The sequence below is a fragment of the Cetorhinus maximus genome, chromosome 14 (genome assembly GCF_964194155.1).
Source record: "Cetorhinus maximus chromosome 14, sCetMax3.hap1.1, whole genome shotgun sequence".
Lineage (NCBI taxonomy): Eukaryota > Metazoa > Chordata > Chondrichthyes > Lamniformes > Cetorhinidae > Cetorhinus > Cetorhinus maximus.
In genome coordinates, this window is record NC_135892.1 from 45,591,635 (window position 1) to 45,610,183 (window position 18,549).

An 18,549-nucleotide genomic window follows, 5' to 3' on the forward strand; every position below is an offset into this window, starting at 1 on the left:
GTGATTAAAAACTCCTTGCCCAGTTGTGACCCAGTTGAGTGAAGAACTGATCAAAATAACAGTATTGATGTATCAACCTCAGGAACGGACAGTACAGAAGCAACAGAAGGGCCTTTGGTCTTGCAAACTAAGAATTGTCAATGGAAAGGACAGAAACCGCAAAATTATCTGGAAGGAACAATGACTATGGATACTGAATTACAAGTGCTTGTCAGTGTTAATACACAGGGTACAGCAGCAGGTATCCAGACAAGTGTCCAGTTCACAAAAGACCATTTAAAACCTGCAGAGGAGTGGAATGATATGGTTCGTGAATTGTGTAAAAGAGATGAAATATTGGAACAAACAAAAAATCCAGAGTGAGGAAGTGGTTGATGTTGTTCGAAGAGAATTAAGAAACCCATTTGGAATGGAATCAGGAGAAATGACAAGATCTTAAAATGTTCAAAGATCAAACCAAGCAGGAGTATGAAACCCTTTTGTGGGAACATAAAAAGCATCTCAATAACATCCTTGAAATGGCTAAAAGGGATTTTGATCAGAGGAGAAATGAGTTGTTAAAGCACAAAAAAGCTATTTTGACCTTATTGTCTAGAAATGAGAATTTACCACGTTTGAGTTCAGAAAATGAGCTTGAAGATGGAATTACACATTAGCTAACAAAAATGATGACAATGGTTCTGTGGACATAAACAAAACATTCTTCGCCAAATTAAAGACCGGGAAAAAGAAGTGTAAGTGTTGAGTTATGTTAATTCTATGGTTTAAATTGATAATCTTACCTGTTACAGGTATTGGCTTCTGTTTTGGTTAAATCTTTGTAATTATATGATACAACTGGTGTAATTTTGAAACAAAATGAGAAGTTTATCTAAGTGGTATGTAATAAGCTATTTGTTAGAAGTTTATGATGTTAAGTTCTTATAAAGAAAGTATAAAGCCATTGTAAAGAAACCTGCACAGTAGTGAAGCTTTCTTTCTTCCAAGACAGAAAGCGTGATGAAACACTTACCTTGCTGGGTTCGGAGGTCGGGAACTCTGATTCCCAATGAACCTCAGGCCTTTTATGCATGCACTGGCTGGAAACTGGCTGCATATGTGCAGTCCAGGTATTTTACATTCTTCAGGCCAAGGATTGGCCCTGCTCACCTGCGCAGAAGAAAGAACAACAGTGTGAAAGGGCAAGTCAGATGACCTGGTACTGACTGCCATTGTTGATTGAATGACCGAGGGAGCAGGACACGGGAGGGGAACAAGAGAGATCCCAAGCCAGCAAGGGGGACAGGGAAAGGTCCCAAATGGAAGTCCCAGAAGGGACAAAGACAGGGAACACAAATAGGTCCCACTAAGTTAAGTAAAATGAAAGGAGCAGAGAAATAGGTTCCAAATTAAAAGAAAGAGCTACAGAGAGCAGGCTTTAAGCAAAATGGGGAATGAGCGAACACTTGAAGATCTGAGATTAAGGCAGCTGAATGTTGGTGACTCTGTGCTGTGGATCTTTGGGGCAAAGGAACTCTTTTGGAGCAGTGGGGTTCTGCTTGGCACAGCCAACGATCTGAAATTGTGCTTGGAAGAGGATGCATGAGTGTACTTGGAAATCCAAGGGGAAAGGAATCTCGGAAGGCAAGATTGAAATCCTGTGAGGTGAGTCATTGTTGAAGCCGTCTGAGTTGGAATGACATTTGGAGAGAGTTCCAAGTGTCAAGAAACTATAATATTTTTCCTAATATTATTGTGGGATATTTTAAAGCAGGTTTATATTTGTGTGTGTATGGTTCTGTGTGTGTGACTAATTTAATTAAACGAGAGACTGGTAGACTGCAAGGTTTAAGTTATCAAAGAAGTGAGGTGTAAAACAGGTGTTCAAAATGGAGATGAGTAAAGCTAGGGTGAGGTCAACAGAAATGAGTGTGAATGAATGTAGCATTTTTAGATAAGTGGGAAAGGTGTTTGATTTTCAAAGGGACGTGATAAGATTTTTACAACTGGCAAGATAAATAAGGCAAGTTTATTACATTGATTTTTCCCAAAAGTGCTGGCTATAATGAGAACATGAAAGATTTTTATATTCTGAGAAAAGTAACTTCTAAAGACAAGGGAAAATAATAGGATTTACAGATCATAAAGGGAGAAATATATTTAAAGAAGGATGGAAGACTGTGTGAGAGATCTTGAAAGGTGATAAAAACAAAAAACTGCGAATGCTGGAAATCCAAAACAAAAACAGAAATACCTGGAAAAACTCAGCAGGTCTGGCAGCATCGGCGGAGAAGAACAAAGTTGATGTTTCGAGTCCTCATGACCCTTCAACAGAACTAAGTAAAAATAGGAGAGGGGTGAAATATAAGCTGGTTTAAAGCACCCCCCAACCTTAAACCAGCTTATATTTCACCCCTCTCCTATTTTTACTTAGTTCTGTTGAAGGGTCATGAGGACTTGAAACGTCAACTTTGTTCTTCTCCGCCGATGCTGCCAGACCTGCTGAGTTTTTCCAGGTATTTCTGTTTTTGATCTTGAAAGGCGACCGTGTGAAACAAGACTTGACGATAAAGCCTCTAGCCACCCTGCAGAAGTTTGCTGTTCAGTAACCAAAGTTGTGTTAAAAGCCTTTGGAAGTCCATTGTCCAGTGGGTGCTTGTGGTAATATGGCTGGGTGACTTTATAAATTTGAAATTTATTTGGATTGTTGCCTTAACAGGGGTGTGTAGTTGGGAGTCTGGTTATGTAGAAATTTTGGAAACTGTAACTGTAATCTGGTATGTGTTTAAGTTTGTTTTTCTTTTGTTAATAAATGTTTTAGTCTAATCTTTAAAATCTCTAAGGGTGGTAGTGGACTCATTACTTCTGACTTCAGTGCACCAGCCTTCACATAATAAATATAAATGCAAAATCGTTGTGATAACGTGGCCAAGTTTCCCTTGTAGATTTGGTCAGCCTGGTAGAAACCACCTGCCATATCATAACACAAGGCAAGATCTTCAAAGGTGGAGATTGGAAACCCTCATGAGAAAGATGAAGTTTCAGTGAGATTGGTTGGCTCACAATATGACAACTGTCTGGGTGGGTTGATGAGAGAAATACATGGAATTGGGTTTGGTCCCATCTGTTCTTTATTCCGTAGTGTGGTGTGTTGAACCGCAATTTGCTTGTTAATTCACATATACCTCATACTTATGCTGAATGTTAAAGTATAAGATAGTTATTGTAAATTTTAAAATCTTTCTGAACTTATATGGTAACGTTTATTTTAGTTTGTTCCAAACCCCTGGAATCTTGTGGCTTTATTCAATTAGTAAGCATCTTGAATCTCAAACTTTGTTCACTTTAAACAAAATGTTATTGTTTCCAAACCATATCTCCTTCTCAACCCCCCCACAACCTAAAGTTGGGCCAATGATCATAACACTATATACAACCCGAGTTAGACCATACCTGGAATACTGAGAGTAGTAAACATATATTGGCCCTGTGGTGCAGCTTTACTAGAATCATACCTGTACTCCAGTGCTCCAAGGAGAGGTTAAACAACTAAGGTTATATTCCCTGGAATTTAGAAGGTTCAGGCGATTTGATTGAAGTTTGCAAGATTTTAAGAGGAACAGAAAAGATAGATTAGGGCAAAACTTTTTCCACTAGTTAAGGAGTTTATAGGACTAGGGGCATAGTCAAAAAAATTAGAGCCACACCTTGGACAGTAAAGGGTTAACGTCAGAAAAACCTGATACTGATGTAACTCTGATACAATGTCACATGATTAAGTAAATGTGATCTGGAGGGAAGCAGAAGTACAACCTCATGTAGAGTTACTGAGATGTACAGAGATCTGTAAAAAAAAATGCTTTTTACGAACTAAAGTCTCAAGTAGCTTTCTAAGGGAAATAGGCAAATCCTAAAGATTCCCCATCTAGACCCTGAACACAAGATGAAGCAAACTTTTCAGAAGTGAAATTAGGAAACACTTCATCGTGCAAAGAGTGGTAGAAGATTGGAACTCTCTTCTGCAAATAGGAATGGATGCTAGGTCAATCACTAATAATATCACCACTAAAGGTAGATGGAGGTAATGTTTTTACCCTGTTTGTTAGTCTGTGCCTGTAAACAACATATCTCAAAAATTAATGGATGGTCTTCAACAAAACTTGGTATACGGATAGGATGTGGCCCAAGGAAGAACTGATTAGTTTTTGGCAAAGATGTGGATCCAGATCCAGATTCAGAAATTTTTTTATGAATCTGTTAACTTTGGGAGACAGGGTGAATTGACATTTAAAAAAAATATTATGCATTGTTTTATTTAGAATGACATGTCAATAAGACATGAAAGAAATCAAAACTGGTACATTAAAATTTCTCTTTTTTGCTATTTTAACATGGACTTTTGCTGAACCAAAAGATGGCTACTGTAGGTCACATGACTCATGGGATTGGTCTGGAAGCTTCCAACATGAGTTAAAAGCAAAAGTGTTCCCCTTTCATCCTTGTGGAATCTCACACCCCATTACAAGGACATTGTAATCACAAAACCAGAGGACTCTCAGAGATAGAAATTTGTTGATCCTGTGGAGATGTTAACAGGCCCACCTCACAGCTGGGACAGTCCAGGTACATTTGAAAAGAAGACTATTGAGGGGAAAATAGATGTCATTTGCATCTTGATAAGTTTACCCCTCTAGCAGAGACACAGGGTCTGCCTAGCCAATGGCTCCCCGAAACAGGATCCTCAACATGGATGATGACTCTTTCAGAGGCTAATGACTGGGACATTATAAGCCATAAAACAAAAGCCGGACCCAGACACCAGATAAACATCCCTTTTCAAATCATGGTGGATGAAGGAGATCACATGACTTGAGTGACCATTTTGAAATCTCTATATTCAATTGAGAACTGAGAAACAAGGAGTCTGCTGGTTAACTCCAACCTGAAAATAACAGCAGGTCTCCCAGCTGACCAAGCAGCCTGCCACCATCTCTCAACTCCTCGAAGCCTATTATATTTTTAAAGCATCCGACCATCGCCTGCTAAATGGTCTATGTACAGAAACCTCATTGTGCTGCATCGTCTTTGCTTTAAAGAACTTTCGCACTGCTGTCTCCAACCAGGGACTCATCTGAACTGAACTTCTCCACGAAGGAAACTCCCTTTGGATTTTGTCTTTCTGAAATCTGGAAATCAGGTGAACTAATATTAATTTCTGTGGTTCTTTTACTGTTATCATCAATAGTTGTGGAACTCCTTCTTTTCTATCCCCATTACTGTATATGCGTCTGTGTGTGTGTGCGCGCATGTGTGGTTGCAAACATTGTTTTAGAATGTTCTAGATTGTCTCGGCTGCTGTGGTGGAATTTATCACAGCTGTCAAAATGTGAGCAGGGTTTAGCAGCAGATTTCTGGAAGTGGATTGGCTTGAAGCCTTCAGTTCACACATCACCCTCAGGCAGACAAAATGGATCAATTGTGTCCAGTGCTTCTGCTGGCTCTGTTGCAGCTGGAGAGGAACCAGCAGAGGCTGGCTGAGGGGCTGGTACAACAATGATCAGAACATCAACAAGGTGTGCCAGCAAAGGGTCAGGCAGCTCAGGATGCTGATGAACAGCAAATGTGAGATGCCAAACATTAGACGTAATAGAATATACTGCAGGGAGAGTAACTACCCATAATGTCAGAAGGGCAATGTTAGAGAAGGCTGAGTATATCTCGCACTTCTGTCAGCTCCTTCAGGAAGACCTATGTTCTCATGGATTGGAAGGCAATCCAATGCCAGTAGCTTCAAAAGTTACCACAGCATTGAAGTTCTATGTCAGTGGGTCTTTCCAGGGCTATACGGGAGATATGTGTGACATCTTGCTGACAGCCACTTACAAGTGCATCAGGGATGTTACCAATGCTCTATTCAGAGCAGCCAATGATTTTGTGCAATTCACCATAGACCTTGAAGGCCAGACAGCCAGAACTGAGAGACTTGGTGCCACTAATGGATTTCCACAGGTACGAGGTGGCAATTGATTGCACATATGTGGTGCCAATAGCTCCTTGGGATCATCTAGTGGACTTCATTAACTAATAGGGCTTTCACTCAATGTGCAGCTAGTGCATGAGCACTGCAAGCAAACCTTTCAGATGTTAGTGCTTCCCAGGGAGCTTTCATGATTCTTACATCCTTACTCACTTGCAGGTGTCACAACTGTCTGCTCCCCCTCAGAAGCTGCAGAGGTGGCTCCTGGTGGATAGTGGTCATCTACAGAAAAACTTGTTCATGACACTTGTGCGGAACCCACAAAGCCCAGCAGAGGAGAGGTATAATGCCATCCATCAATAAGGGCAGCAATAGACCAGACCATTGGAATGCTGAAAATGAAATTCTGCTGCCTGGGCCACTCAGGAGGACCACTTCAGTACTTGCTACAGAGAGGCTCCAGGATCATTATGGCCTGCTGCACTCTACACAACCTCACACAGTAAAGAGATGCCCCACAGTAAGTGTTGTTTCCATAGTCCCACATTACCCATCATTGTCAGTCAATGAAGTGCCACTCCCTTAAAAACTGCTTCAGTTAGTGAAGATCCAAAAGTCATACACATTCAACACACATGAACAAAGTGATTCAAAGTAAATATTTAAACATAACTGAAAAAATCCATGAAACGATTGGACACCCATGTCACCAATGTGCTATTATAATTTTTTAAGTTTACACTTTCTCTCACTATGCCTTGGTGTGACCCTGACATCCGCAGTTGAGATGGAGGCAAACTGTAAACTACTGTGCCTCATTGCCCACTTTGGCTTTACCAACTGGAAGCACTGGCAGAGGGAAGGAGGAGTGGCAGCTCACATTTTGAGTTTGCTGAGGTGATGCCCCCAGGAACATGTGCGATGGCACCTCCTTGAATCCAGGAGAAGAGGCACCTGGAAGGAGATAAGGGTGCCTCTCACTCTTTCTCGCCTAACCACTGCTCTAAGATCCCATGGCCAGAGCAACAGAATGCAGGTCCGAGCGCATATCCAGCAGCCACCAAGTGTTCTGACAGACCTGACTCTCCATGGCGATTGCCAATATCTCCATGGAGGAAGCCAATCACTTGTATGATGGAACCATGACAGAACTCAGGACTTGGATGAACTACTGAAGTCTATTCATGGCTTCTGGTATTTCTGTCAAGTATTTCTCTGCCTGTCTCTGCAGCTCCATCAGAGCTTACGGTATTTTCCAGAGGCATGTCATCAGCATGGGCCTGGTCCCCATTAGTCCTCTGACTGGCAGTGATCTTGGCTGTCACCTCTTCCTCAGCTGCTGTGACATGTCTGTGATGTGTTCATCAGATTGTGACCCCGAGCCTAATCGTGAACGTGTACCTACTGATGTGACTGTCTCTGTGCTCATAGACATTTACAGCACAGGAGGAGGCCATTTAACCCATCATGTCTGCGCAGGTCAACAAAGATCTGACTACACTAATCCCATTTTCCAGCGCTTGGCCCATAGCCCTGGAGGCTATGGCAATGCAACTGAGTATCTAAATACTTCTTAAATGTTACGGGAGTTTCTGACTCAACCACCCTTTCAGGCAGTGAGTTCCAGACCCCCACCACTCTCTGGGTGAAAAAATTTCTCCTCAACTCCCCTCTTAGCTTTCTACTTCTTACTTTAAATTTATGCCCCCTGGTTATTGGCCCCTCTACTAATGGAAAAAGTGCCTTCCTATCCACCCTATCTAAGCCCCTCATAAGCTTATACACCTTTATCAGGACCCCTCTCAACCTTCATTGCTCCAAGGTTAACAACCCCAGCCTATCCAATCTTTCCTCAAAGCCCAGACCCTCCAGTCCAGGCAGCATCCTGGTAAATCTCCTCTGCACCTTCTCCAGTGCAATCACATCTTTCCTATAACGTAGTGACCAAAACTGCACGCAGTACTCCAGCTGTGGCCTAACCAGCGTTTTATATAGCTCCAGCATAACCTCCCTGCTCTTGTATTCTATGCCTCAGCTAATAAAGGCAAGTATCCCATATGCCTTCTTAACTACCTTATCTACCTGCCCTGCTATCTTCAGTGATCTGTGGATATGCACACCAAGGTCCCTCTGATTTTCAGTACTTTCCAGGGTTCTACCATTCATAGTGTAATCCCTGCCCATGTTAGCCCTCCCCAAGAGCATTACCTCACACTTTTCCTGGTTGAATTCCATTTGCCACTGCTTTGCCCAACTGACCAGTCCATTGATACCTTCCTGCAGTTTACGGCTATCCTCCTCACGATTTACCACCCTACCAATTTTCGTGTCATCTGTGAACTTCTTGATCGTACCCCCTACATTTAAGTCCAAATAATTTATGTACACCAGAAACAGCAAGGGCCCTAGCACCAAGCCGTGGAGAGCCCCACTGGAAACAGACTTCCAGTCACAGAAACATCTCTCTACCATCACCCTCCCTTTTAGCCAATTTTGGATCCAATGTGCCACTTTGCCTTGGATCCCATGGGCTCTTACTTTCTTGACCAGTGGTGGAGGGTATGGGGCTGATGGAGGGTATGGGGCTAATGTTGTGCTAGTGTATCCTGTGGGTAGTCAGTGTCACCATCCCCAGAGGTAGAGGTCTGGCTTGCTGCAGGCTTGCTCAGGCATTTCTCCTTTCTATAGGACCTGCAGTGGAGAACACAAAGAGTTAGCTCATGGTTATGCACAATCCCTTTTCCCATCAATGCATCGATATGTATCCCCTATATGCTCAGTTCTCAACACCAGACTGGAGGCATCCTCACTCTGATGTCTTGAGATTCCAGCCTCTCCATGCACATAGGAGTGTCTAGCTTGCTTGTTTGCTAATTCAGCAGCCTTCTCTTCAGCAGGAGTCAATATGCGGATATCAGTTGCTCTACCATCAGAGCGCTCCCTGGTGTTATACTCTCTTTTGTGCTCCAGGGAGACAGAAGGATTGAGTGTCATCTCAATGGGTGCCTAACCCTGCAATGAGCATGCAGGCCTATGACAGCTCCTGTGCCCTCCCTAGTAAGTGTTCCACAGAACACAGAATCTCCTGCAACAGGTACAACTTTCACAGATTGAACTGGCTCCCAGACATTCAGTCCACATGTTTCATCTGATGCTGAGGCCTGGAACCCAAACTCCTGTCAGGCATTTCTCTCCAATCACACATTTACATTGCCTAATGCCCTGATGAGTGCCACTTTGCAGTGATCACACCATGCCATGTATCATGCTGGAGTGCAGGATGTTGTTCAGCCTTCTGCAGCACTGGACCCAGTTTCTGCTGTGGACCCAATGGCTGCTAACCTCTGCTGTCACCTCCCGCCAGGCAGGATGGCATCCTGCTGCCATGAAAGGCAAACATGACCCCCCCGCCATTCTTGGACGACCTGGAGGAGGATCTGCAGGGAGGCATTGCTGAACAGGTGGAGCCACTTGTTATGTGAACTGGGATATAGCAGAAGATAGGAATCGACAGGTTTGGGAGGTGGGGGTGGGAATTGACAGCAGTTCCAGTGATTCGGGGGGGGGGGGGGGGGGGGGAGGTGACAGACCCGATGGGGGTATGGCAGCAGTTCCAGGGATCCAGGGGTGTGACAGATCCAAAGGGGAGGTTTGCAATGGGTCCAGTGATTAAAAACTCCTCACAAACAGCCAGACTGATGCCGCTGGATGGTAGGGAGTGGATGTCTATCTGGGTGATATTTAAATATGATGCCCGGACCTTTGACCCCATGAGATAATGGCAGGACCGGTGACTTCCTGTCTGTCCCCACTGCATGATTGGCCAGAACCCTTCCTCTGCATATCTAATTGGCTGGCCTCCATGTGATTGCGCATGGCCAGTTGCTACATCTCTGAGCTAAAGTGTCATGCACTTCCGATACCGTTGATGTGAGAAGAGGATTCCAGCCTGGGTGTGAGAGACATACAGGAGACATTGAGTAGAAGACATACAGATACAGGAAAACAAAGAGATTCAGAGAGTGAGAGATCAACAGAGCAATGACCACACCATGAGAAAGAACAGAACTGGTTGGATGCATTTTCTAAATGAAGGTTTTGAACAAGTGGTAATTTGTGAAGACAAAGATTCATGGAAATCTAGTTAAACCACCAAGATACTATGATATTTATTAGATTTTCTCAACATCCTATATGACCCTGAGGTGTTCTTCCACCCCATATACTCTCCATCACAAAGACTGTCGACTTCCATAACATCTCCCATCTTTGCCTTTGCCTCAGCTCATCTGCTGCTGAAATCTTCATTGTTACATTTAGATTTGACTATTCCAATGCTCTCCAGGCCAGCCTCCCACCTTGCACCCATCGTAAGCTTGAACTAAGCCAAAGCAATGCTGCCCACATCCTAACTCACAAAGTCCCGTTCACCATCACCCCTGTGCTCACTGACCTACATTGGTTCAGTTACACCTTGGTTTTAAAATTCTGATCCTTGCTTTCAAGACCCTTTATGGCCTCCTCCCCTTCCCTATTTCTATAACCTCCTCCAGCCCTTTAACCCTTCGAGATCTCAGCAATCCTCCAATTCTGGTCTCTTGCGCATCCCTAATTTTATTGCTCCGCCAGTGACACTGTGTCTTCAAGCTCCCTAAACCATTCCACATCCCTATCTCTTTCTCCTCTTTAAAATGCTCCCTAAAACTTACCATTTTTACCAAGGTAACATCTCCTTATGTGGCTATCTGTCAAATTTTGCCTGATAAGGCTCTATGAAACACCTTGGGACATTTTGTTACATTAAAGGCACTATATAAATGCAAAATGTTGTTATTGTTGTTGCTATGCCATCATAGAAGCAAGTTACATCAGTGATGCAGTATTATGCACACAGTAACCAGTAGTCAATGGGAAAAGAAACTGTAATTAATCATTGGCATCATTTGAAATAGTTAACATTTTTGAACCAAAATGACAAAAAAAAGAAAAAAGCATTCTTCTAAAGAATGCTTAAAGACATTGGCAGGTGACGCAGGGGCACAGAGTCATCCGATTTCATTCACAGACAGAAAGCAACCAGAGAGTCTCAGCAAAATGAAACTAGAAAAGAAAAAAAAGGACAAGAAATACAAGCTCCCCAGATGGCTCAGTAGGCATTGAGCTCCACAACCCAGCTAGTAGAGAAATAGCCATATACACCTCCTCACCATAACAACGCCAACCAAATGACAGAGAAGACCGTGGCAACTCATTTAACAAGGGGCCTCTAATTCTGAGAGTAAGAGGGAGGAAGAGAAAGGGGATGAATTTCCACAAAGGTTCATATTACACAATTGCTTCCCCGTCTACCATAACTTTGGCAGAACAGTTGCAGAAACCTCAGAAAAGGGATATAAATTGTACAGGCCAGAAATGTATCAGATTAAATTAATAGCTTGTTAATAGTTAGTGACAGCTCTGTCACCACCTCTCGCTAACCTATTCCACCTTTGGTGGGGAAATCACAAATAAGGAGACATCATTTTGTAAGGGACTAAGACCTCACACTGTATATTTTTATAAAATATATATATATGTATATATATATATGCTCATCGCTATTTCTAAAATTTAAAAAACTGAACAAAGATCTGTAAAATGGCTAAAACTGTGTCTGTCTTTAACCCCTGAAGAAAAGAAGCCACTTGACAGTTTTAGGAAAACTCACACCTTATCTCTGAGGAGCCACTAATGACCCCCTGTGGACTGCCCAACCCAACTTCAAAGAGAGCTATACAAAGGCCATCTGCATTTAATAACCCAGGCTGGCCAGAAGGAGGTGGATCGTCTGTTAAGACAAAGGCCCCACAACCTTTCTTTCAATTCCTAATGGCTGAGACTTTTACCAGTCTTTGGAATCCAGATGATGGATACATATCCTTTGTCAAAGATGGTGGAGAACTGGGAGTCATGTGACATGGGCCTCTGGCTTGTGGAACAAGTAATATAGCCTTGCTGAACTGAAAAGCTCAGTCTCCTGTTTACCATCAGATGAGCAGTCTCACAGAAAAGGAGCTCTGCCCAGGTTGAATACCGAGCCCCACCTACACTGCTTCTTTTGGAAGTTCTGTGTCATCGCCTACAAGGCTAATTCATCTCTGCATGCCTATCTCATCTTGTGAAATCAACACCACCAGAAAAGGGAATTCTACTACATTGGTTTTCAGCTCTCCAACCTCTGTGAAGGGATACCTCATTAGACTTTTATTCTGGAGTCTGGAACCTGCATGAAACAATATTTATTTTCTCTGTGGCTTCTGTGCTGTAAAACCTTCTTTTCTATATCCATCCCTTTGTTGTCTGGGTGTGGAGGCAACGTTGCGACCATCCTCTCGCATTTTGAGTGTATGCAAACAAACTAACCCTTTGAGTTCATCCTACTTTGCATTTGCTGTTGAGCTATTAAGAGAAAATTGCATCACAGAAAAACTGAGAGTTTGGGAAATACACCACCGCTTACAAATAGGGAAACAAATCAAAACAGCTTTCTGTTTACAGACAGGTGGTGAGAGGAGAAATTAAAATAAACCCCCTCCTGTCCAGGACAGAAATTGAGAGCTCAAATCTGGGATCACCCATTTGAATTTGACCAGAATCCAAGTTTAAGACAGAAGCCAAGTATGATATAAAAGATCCAATTGGAAATCAAAAGGAAAAATTCAGTGGCTAGAATGAATTTTAAAACACAGTAACTTACCACAGCCAATTTCTTTTCCCTAACTCTAAGAAAATGACAACTTTTGACGCCAGATGTGAGTCAAGCAGGGATATCTGAACAGTGAAGCATTAGCATCCCTTAGCACAGAGCCACTGAAAGCTGTAGCTAGGGAGGTAAAGTTAAAGTTATCCAGTAAAGTGAAGAGAAGTGAAACAATCCAGTTGTTGGTAGAATATTTGGATCTCACATATCCGAACAGCTCGATGAAGGCCTCAACCATGACTACGAATCCCCTCCCCTAGCCAAATTAGAGTTGGAAAAGCTGAGAATGCAGGTAGAATTTCAAGAGAAAGACAGAGAGAGAGAGAGAGCAAGAGAAGCTCAGGAGAGGGAACAGGAAAGGGAAAGAGAATTCTAGCTCCGAAAATTGGCAATGGAGCTAGCATCTCAAAGGGACCGAGAGGGCAGACAGCTGGAAATTGTGATGGAAAATCTCTCTCCACCCGGTAACACCCCCTATCTCCTTAACTCAGAACCACTCTCTGAGGCCCTCAAGTATGCTTGATTCATTCCCAAATTCGAAGAGAGTGACATGGAGTATTTTTTTGCCACTTTGAGTAAGTAGCAGGACAGCTAAAATGGCCTTCATAAATCTGGACATTTTTAATTCAAGGGCAGCTGTCAGGGAGAGCCCAAGAGGTCAACTCCATGCTGACCCCTGATTTGTCCATGAATTGTGAGCAGACCAAGGCTAACATCTTAAGTGCCTACAAGTTAGTCCCAAAGGCACATCGCCAGCAATTCTGGAGCACTGGCAAGAAGCCAGCACAAACCTACATTCAGTTCAAACGGAAGGAAATCATGTTTGATCGATGAGTAAGGCCCCTAAAGATCCCATGCTTCTATCAGGGGTTGCAAGAGTTGGTATTGTTAGAAGAATTTAAGAACTGCTTGTCCTCTAGCCTGAGGATGCACTTGGGGGAGCAGAGAAGCCTCAACCTGGGATGCAGCCATCACAGCAGACAGCTACAATCTCACCCATAGGCCTGGAAACTTCCAAACCATTCCCATGAAAATTGGAAGAATAAGCAGGACGACCTAGGTAGGAGAGACCCCCACCCAGAAAAGAAAACACAAAGGAAAGTGCGAGGCCTGAATGCTGGAGATTGCAAGGAAAGCCTGTAGGCCAAATTGGGCTCCAAATGTGTAATCTCCTGAAGGATGTCCCAATGGGTAGTGCAGTAGAGCAGGCAGACTCTCACTACAGAGATTTACCCTTTGGAGGGCACGGCACTATGTGTGCCTGAGCTGGACAAACTCCCAGACAGCTGAAGTTTTGTCCCTTCAGGAACAGTCTCCCACTACCCGTCCCAAAATGTGAGCAAGTCCATTGTACTGCTCCGGAACTCAGGCGCCACTCAGTTCTTAATGTTGCAGGGAAACCTAAACCTAACCACCATCCACACCCCTGCCCCGGAGTCCTCCCTGAAAGCCAAAGCCCTGATCAGTGGAGTGGGAGGAGGATCTGTGTTTGCACCCCTCCATAGGTACCACTTAGAATCTGACCTTGTATCAGGCCCTGTCACAGTAGGAAATGTCCCTGAACTACCAGTAGCAGGAATTGATTTCCTCCTTGGAAACGATTTGGCTGGTAGCAAAGTGTTAGCCAGCAAAAGAAAAGAGGACAATGTCAGTCAGCAGAAATCTGCAGGAATGCAGAAGGATGATGAATGTACAGAAGTCTGGGGAATGTTCAGAGGCTTAAAAGGGTTAAATAAACCCCATAATCATTGAATGAGAGCTGCTTGAATGTAACATGGCCAAAGCCAGGCCAGTAAAGTTAAAGGAGGTCCAGGAAGGGCCAATAAAATTTAAAATAGATTCTTGGAATATGCCAGAATTAAACAGGGACCAGAGAAGTCCCAGAGCAGGGAAAGAGATAGTGAGGGGGATGCCCCACATCATCGAAGAGCCTGAAAGAAGGCAAGTTATTAAACCAGGAAGGACCAAGTTTAAGGAATTGCCTGAAGTATGGCTGACAGAAACCTTCTTTCCGAATTTAAATAGGGACAGAGGGAGTTCCCAAACCAACAAGCAGATAGGGAGTGAGATGCCTCCCCCAGTTGAAATGCCACAAGGCAGCAAACCAGAGTTGCACCTCCACTTGAGGGCAGTAGTGTTCCAGGGAACAGGGAACAAGCCAGGAGAGCGCTCACTCCTAATCCAAAGGCACCAGCTAAGAAGCCATTGATTGGCCTAGCTAACAGCTTTATGTTGAATTTAAGTGGACACCAGGAATGTTCACAAATTGGCCCAGAGTGAGGGTGATGACTCACTTAATTGAAAAGCCCCAGGTAGGTACAGTGAGAGCTAACCATCCACCAGAGGGCAGTAGCGTTCCAAACGACATGGAGCCTAATACCCAACTGACCAGCAGAGAGATTCCAACTAGATTGGATCCCACACCCAACCACCTTAGTGCAGAATCATGAGGCAACCTGACAGGGCTGCCCACTGCATTTAAAATGATCCATAATAACCCACCAGGTTATAGCACTGTCGCTCTACCTGGTATGGATGCAGGAGAGGCCCCTTACAGAAGGTAGTCTTCTTACCATCTGGGCCCAGAAAGGCTGGCCCAAGTTCAGGAATAGATTGGCTGCTTGGTGCCATGGCAACACATAACACCTAACAACTGTAACTGGAACACCCCCAGTGGTGCTAGCACCCAATCCGGACACTAAACTGCAATTCCCAAAAGAGGCCCAAGTCCCATTAAACACTCCAATCTCCTGACAATCAGCCTTACCGCAGTCCCTGGGTTTGGACAGCTGAACCCATAGGTTCCAAGGTGGACAGGGAGGAGCTAAGCTGAACCAGAGCCGCTCAGCCCTATGATCAAAGGACTGGGCACTCTCAGAGTCAGATACTCAGCATTCCGCTACAGATAGCCCCAAGCAACTGGACCATTACTCATCTTGTATGCTACCCACCCTGTAAAACCCCAAGACCCTTTAGAGGACACTAAATCAGGAGTTGGACAGGCAGAGCTCTGAAACCAATGGCTTTGCTTCTGCCTGATCCCCAATGAGACTTCCCATGAAGACAGATTTGAATCTTCCCAGGTCACCTAATCATTCCACATCCCAGGACAGGAAAATAACCTTGCTAATGCACGAACCCAGAAAAAAAACCTCAGAAAAAAACACAGCCACGAACTGCCATTGCCCCTGCTCGCTGTGTGTCTGACGTACTAGTGTGAATAAGGGAACGGATGCCTACTTCTTTACCTCCTGTTCTTCCTTCATAAGATCATATAAAAATAAAATCTTTTTTATTCTCTGAAGCCGAGAGGCTGTGAGGGACTAAGACCTCCCACTGTATATTTTTATAAAATATATATAGCTATGCTCATTTCTATTCCTAAATTTTAAAAACCAAACAAAGACCTTTAAAATGGCTGAAACTGTGTCTGTCTGGGACTCCTGAACAAAAGAAGGCACTTGGTAGTTTTATGGATGGGTGGTAAGAAGAGAAATTAGTGCTGTTTAAATTAGCCCCCCTCCTGTCCGTAACAATTTAAAATTAGTGCTAGGTTATTCAGGTATAAAATCAGGAAATACTTTTCAGCCAAGGGGGGAGTAAAAATCTGCAATCCTCCCTGCCAAAACATTGTGATTGCTAGGAAAATTCAAGCTTTTAAGAATGAGATGGATAGATTGCTGTTAGGTCAGAAGATCAATCAACATAGAAAGCCAGTTGGTGAAGGATAGAACTGGATCCACTCTTACACACCTTTTAAGCATTTCCTTAGAATTACACATGACAAGCAGGCACCTCCTCAGCCAACAACCACAAGCTCAGTTGTATTTATTTATACCTCTTTTGGTCCAACCAGAAAGCTGCCAATAAGAAAGGACTAAGTGCCTTCAAAAGACGCACCACTAATATAACTCCATAAAAAAATCCCCAAAAAGTTTAAAGGAAACTTGGCCAATAAGATTCAAATGACATGTACTCCAGTGCCTTACCTCCCCCATTGCCCATCAGTTGCGGAAGGCCTCAAGTGTACTGGAAGACTCAGTGTGTTCTGTCTCCAGGGACACCCGTGTGTCTATGTAGCCATGGAGGAGAGACAGGCAGTTAGACCAAACAGTGCCCTTGACTGCCTGCTGCTGGACCTGTTGATGGTCACCTTGAACAGTCCCAAAAGGAGGCTGTCTGATCCGCCTGCTCCCCTCAGTACCGGGTGGCCAAAGATCAGGAGTGTGGGACTGAAGTACAGCGAGAAATTGATCAGCCCCTTCAGATAATGAAAGAGGGGTTTCAACCTTACATATCCTACGTACATTTACCTGGGAGTCTGAAAGGCGGTGGACCTGCAAGGAACCAGCCACGAGCAGGAGAATATAAATTGGGACCAAGGCTTGAGGCCTACAATTACTGGGAGTCAGACAGGCAGTGGACCTGCAAAGAACCATCCCCGATAGGAGAATATAAATTGGGACCAAGGCTCGAGGCCTACAATTACATGGGAGTCACAGAAGCAGACCAGTCAGCTGCATGGAAACTCTTTCGAGTTACCAACAGTCACCGATTGCAACTCTCGAGTACATTCACAGTTCTTGGTTTCCAGGAGTGGGACATGAACCCACAACCTTCTGATTCAAAGGTGAGGGTGCTATGAACTGAGCCACAGCTGACACCTCTATTTGAAACTCTTTCGAGTTATCAACAGTCACAGATTGCAACTCTTTCGAGAACAATCACAGTTCTTGGTTTCCGGGAGTGGGACATGAACCCACAACCCTCTGATTCAAAGGCGAGGGTGCTATGAACTGAGCCTGCCTCCCACTGATTTCAAAAGAAGAGTGAAAAAAAAGTGACATCATAGCAAGGAAGCAATTTGATTGGTTGAGGAAGCTAGCTAGCTGTTTGGTGAGTATCTGTTAAGTGGTTAAGGTCTATTCTATTTCTAAGGTTTAAAATAGTACAGAAACTGATGGTAAGGTTAATAAAGTACATAAAAAAGGAAAATAAATAATTGAATAAGATAACTAATTAGACAATTAAAATGCATTAAGGATGTCAGAACAGATGATGTGTCAAGGCTGCAGCATGTGGTAGCTTTTGGATTCCATTGTGATCCAGGGAAAACACATCTGCAGTAAGTGTTTGTGGCTTGAGGAGCTTCCGCTCAGAGTTGGAGGCCGAGCTACAGACACTGCAACACGTCAGGGAGAGGAAAAATTACCTGGACACTTTGTACTAGGAGGTGGTCACATCTCTCAGGATAGGGTCTTCTGATTTGGTCAGTGGTCAGGAACAGGAGGGTGTGACTGAAAATGAGGCAGGTAAGGGGACCCAGAGGGCAAGAGTGCAGGAGCCTCAGTCTCTGCACTTGTCTAACAGGTTTGAGGCCCTTTCAGCTTGTTTGGATGAGAATAAGGGCTGCAGGGTGGATGAGCCGACTGACTATGGCACCATGGTACAGGAAGCCATTCAAGGTGGGGGAGCAAAAAGGAATGTAGTAGTAGTATGGGGATTGACACAGTTCTTTGCAGCCAAGAACAAGAGTCCAGACGGCTGCGTTTCCTGCCCAGTGCCAGGGTTCGGGACATCTGCTCAGGGCTGGAGAGGAACTTACAGTGGGAGGGGAGGATCCAGTCATGTAGGTCCCAATGACATAGGCAGGACGAGGAAGGAGATTCTGCATAGTCAGTATGAGGAACTAGGCACCAAATTGAGAAGCAGAGCCTCAAAGGTAATAATCTCTGATTTATTACCTGAGCCATGTGAAAATTGGCATAGGACAAATAAGATTAGAGAAATGAATATGTGGCTCAAAGACTGGTGTGGGAGAAGTGGGTTCCGGCTCGTGGGGCACTGGCACCAA